Genomic DNA, 4,446 nt, shown 5'->3' with positions numbered 1-4,446 from the left:
GCAATGAGCAACTCAGTTTTTGGAGTTGCTCCTGCTCCTCTGAACTGGGTCTATTCCTGGGCCAGTATTAAGCTACCTTACAGTAAAGCATTTGAGTTTTAAGCACTTTCAGCAAAATCATTTACTATTGTTACAGCAACATAGATGGTAGGAAGACACAAACTTTGGAACAAAACACAAATTTTGTATTCACCAGTCAAGTGTTCTTGGACAAAACACAATCCCCGAGCCTTTGTTCTCTCATTCAAAAAGTGGAGAAATTTTATCATAGTGAGGGATTTATTTCCCTAAGGTAAGCTGCAAACTATACCCTCTTCACTTTTCCAGTCAATTTCTAGGCATCGTTTGCATCGTTTTCATTCTTCCTGTTCCTGGTATGTGACAATGCATGAGACATACACACACACAAACACACACACACACCCCAACAGGCATTCTTCTTCCCTTTCCCTTCACCTTGAGCTCCAGATGCTTCCTCATCCTCTCCCTCTTCTGTAGAATCCTGACTTTGAGTTGGTGATTCCACTTCTTCAGGTTGCTCATCACTGGACTGCTCGTGGTAGGGCATACGTGTGTGAGTGTGCAAATACAAAAAGTTTTATTAATACATGTCAAAAAATATGTACATATATACACACAGAAAATGCATAGATGTTTCTGATCATAACTAAACCTAAAGACATTTCTCCAACTTTATTTTATATGGTTAATAAGGCTACTCTACCCACAGAAAGGTTACTGCGAGAAAAGTTACCCACAAGGACTTTGGAAGCGATTATACCCTATGTTGGAGTAGATGTGTATAATCTATGTGTCATTAACAAGCAAAGCATGAGAAGGAAGTCATGGCCAAAAGCTGGAGAACACAAGAGAAAAAAAATCCTCCTAAATCAATATTTTTTTCACGAGATGCCAGAATCATTTTTTATCAGCACGAACTACCTTTATTAGTGTATCTATACTAATGCAACAACACTATCACAAAAATTAATTTATGCTAATAGAAAACATCGAATTAACGTTAAAGCGCTCAACAGCATATGCCCAATTACCTCAGAAGATTCTACAAACATTCTTGGTCTACGCCGATAGATTAATCTTTTCCGAAAACCCATATTTCACACTGAAAAGAGAAAACCGTGACTGGGAACATGCACTTGAGAGGACAGCTATATTCGATCACTTCCATGGCTAAATATTAACTTGTCATTTTAATTTTGAAAATACTCTCAAAATAAGTCCCAGAGTTAAGTGTAAGTGTGTACGTTTTCTGAGTGCTTGCAAAGCCACTTATGCTCCCCAAGCTGGCAGTGCAGTCATCTTAAGGCGTGTGGAAAAGGCAGAGGACATTATTTTAAAATTTCTTTTAGACACGGGATCTCGCTTTGTTGCTCACGCTGGAATGCAGTGGCGTGATCACACTTCACTGCAGCCTCGACCTCCCGCTCAAGCGATCCTCCTGCCTCATCTGGAGTAGCTGGGACTACAGGTGCGCACCACTGCGCCCCCCTGACAGAGGGCATTTCTGATGAGGTTTAGTTTCACAAGCAGACTCCACACGAAAACACTAGTGAATCACAATTCCCGTGACTGCTGCTTTTGGCACACTCCCACTTACTAGAGCCATTCACTCCCCTTAAATCAAGTTTGGTTGGACGGCACAGCCTCTCCCAGTCCTTCCCATTGTTTCTGGACCTTCCATGGCAGAGGTGAGACCTCGCCACGCCTCTCACTCGGGTGCTTCTCTTCAGGCACTCCCCACTCCACACCGCTGGGGGGCACTCACCAGCCCGCAGCCTTGCCAGGTTCCAGGCCCCTTCTTTACCGCCATCTTCACCACCCACATCCCGCCCCAGGGCCCTATTCAGGATTCAGGAATGTGCCCTGTGTCACGGGTTCCTATCACCTCGGGACTTTGACCCCTCCAACAGCACCCACAACACTCGCCCCATTTTCACCTGAGCCCCTGACCGCCTCCCCTTCACGGCCCACCTTCCTCCCTGTCCTGGCCCCTTCATGACCACAAAGTCAATGGTGGTGTTGCAGCCTGTGAGGAGAAGGAGGACGAGCTCGAGGCCCTTCTCTTTCGGAGGCCACTGAGGCCCTTCTCCCTCAAAAGCCACAGATCACCACACCAAGGACCCACCGAACCTGCCCTAAGCCCACTGGCTCCTCCTCACCCTCACTCACACTTCAGCCCCCAGGAGGACTGGCCTGTGGATCTACCAGCTGAGTCTCAGGAGAGGAAAAAGTGTCCGGATAGCAGAAAGGTGACTGCACACCGTCACAGCTCCCTGCCGTTCTCCACGTGGGCGAAGTGGCAGACGGGAAGACACCCAGTGAACATGCGCACTGAGGCCAGCACCCAAGGAGCATGCGCAGCTACCGTGGTGCGGGGGAAGAGGAGGGGCTGCAGTTCCCAGCACCACGCACCACACTCCCGATTTTCATTCCTGTGAAGATAATGGAATCCGACCTCCCTCGGCTGTTTCATATGCCTCGCGTACTCAAATACCTCAAATAGTGCTCCCCTCAAAACTCATTCCACCTTCAACTGAGCCACCCTCCGGTCCAGGGCCCTCTCTTGCTCTGGCCCCACCATAGGAGCAAGGACCATGGTGGCTGCCTGTGAAGCGAGGTAGACCACCTGCTAAAACAGAAATAGCAACATACCCCATAGCATTTTTTTTTTTTTTTGAGATGGGGTCTCGCTCTGTCGCCCAGGCTGGAGTGCAGTGGTGCGATCTCCACTCACTGCAAGCTCCGCCTCCCGGGTTCACACTGTTTGGAGGAACGGAGGCAAGATGGCGCAGTTCCGGGTTCTTCACCTTCAGCTTTCCCGCGCCCTGGAAAGTCACAGGTCGACTAGGCAGGCGCAACCCGACCTCACGGAGAAAAACCGGAACCGCCTAGCCACGCCTATCCCCCCACCCGCCTATGTCCCGCCCACTGCCTTCCCACTCCCAGGCCCAGGACATAAAAGCCGCTCCCGGGGAGCTGCGTGCACTTCCTCAGTCCCCACTCCTGTCCGGACTGCAGGAACTCCGCCTGAGAGCTCCACCAGGTGACTCCCCCAGACAGGGGAGGCCGAGGGACCTCACCCCTCCCCACAAAGCTGGCTGACCGAAAATAAACTTGCAGTTTTGCTCCTAGCCCTGCCTACTCGCTGGTCCTTTAATACTCGCCCTGGTGAGCCTAGAAAGCAAATCGGTTTCCTAGAAAGCAAATCAGTTTCCTGGAAAGCAAATCAGTTTCCTGGAAAGCAAATCACACACCACCCTCCTGCCTCAGCCTCCCGTGTAGCTGGGACCACAGGCACCCGCCACCGTGCCCGGCTAATTTCTTTTAAATGTATTTTAGTAGAGACGGGGTTTCACCGTGTTAGCCAGGATGGTCTTGATCTCATGACCTCGTGATCCGCCCGTCTCAGCCTCCCAAAGTGCTGGGATTACAGGCGTGAGCCACCGCGCCTGGCCAATAGCATTATACAAGACTAAGAGTCTCATAACCAGATATTAAAAATGTCTAGCATATAATTCAAAATTACTCAGAATATGAAGAACCAGGAAAATAGGGCCACTGAAATGGGGAAAGACAATCAACCGACACGACTGCTAAAATAGAGATGTTGGGATTATGTGGGAAAGCCTTTAAAGATGCTATTTTATAAATGCGTAGGCTGTGCGCGGTTTGCACTTTTGTGTGCTGAAGTAAGAAGATAGATGGCTTGAAGCTAGGAGTTTCCAACCTGGGCAACATGGTGAGACCTTGTTTCTACAAAAAAAAATTAAAAATAGCTGAGCGTGATGACACATGCCTGTAGTCCTAGCTACTGTGAAGGCTGAGGCAGGAGGATCCCTTGAGCCCAGGAGTTCAAGGCTGCAGTGAGCTATGATCACACACTGCACTCGAGCCTGGGCAACAGAGTGAGACCCTGTGTCTAAAACAAAGCAAAAAGAAATTGTTCAAGTGTCTCAAACCTGATATTCAAAATGTCTAGCATGTAATTCAAAATTACTCAGAATACGAAGAACCATGAAAGTTAGGCATCTCGGCCAGGCGCAGTGGCTCATACCTGTAATCCCAGCATTTTGGGAGGCTGAGGTGGGTAGATCATGAGGTCAGGAGTTCAAGACCAGCCTGGCCAAGATGGTGAAATCCTGTGTCTACTAAAAATACAAAAATTAGCTGAGTATAGTGGTGGTCACCTGTAATCCCAGCTACTCGGGAGGCTGAGGCATAGAATTGCTTGAACCCGGGAGGCAGAGGTTGCAGTGAGCCAAGATCGAGCCCCTGCACTCCAGCCTAGGCGACAGAGTGAGACTCCAGCTAAAAACAAAACAAAAAAAATTTCCGTATAGAGACCGTGTGCATCTAGGATTTAGGGAATAGGACTTTGGTCCTACCTCTGTTATCAGCTAGCTGAGCTGGACACTAAAGTTCCCT

At 48.8% G+C, this 4,446-nt stretch overlaps 1 long non-coding RNA gene across 2 annotated transcripts; it reads right to left on the bottom strand.

Moving 5' to 3' along the window:
- Nucleotides 1-461: 461 nt before the first annotated feature.
- Nucleotides 462-2,317, bottom strand: LOC108515827 (uncharacterized). 2 transcript variants are annotated; one of them, XR_001881644.1, is made up of 3 exons: nt 2,181-2,317; nt 1,053-1,123; nt 462-550 (listed from the first exon to the last, which is right to left on the bottom strand). It is a non-coding gene; the product is annotated as an uncharacterized LOC108515827 (long non-coding RNA). The 2 variants fall into 2 exon arrangements; XR_001881643.1 differs by having other exon boundaries at nt 2,191-2,317.
- Between the last annotated feature and the right edge of the window lie 2,129 nt (nt 2,318-4,446).

Source organism: Rhinopithecus bieti, unplaced genomic scaffold (assembly GCF_001698545.2).
Source record: "Rhinopithecus bieti isolate Rb0 unplaced genomic scaffold, ASM169854v2 scaffold_36039, whole genome shotgun sequence".
NCBI lineage: Eukaryota > Metazoa > Chordata > Mammalia > Primates > Cercopithecidae > Rhinopithecus > Rhinopithecus bieti.
The sequence above is the reverse complement of the archived record's forward strand: the minus strand, read 5'-3'. Positions and strand labels throughout refer to the sequence as shown.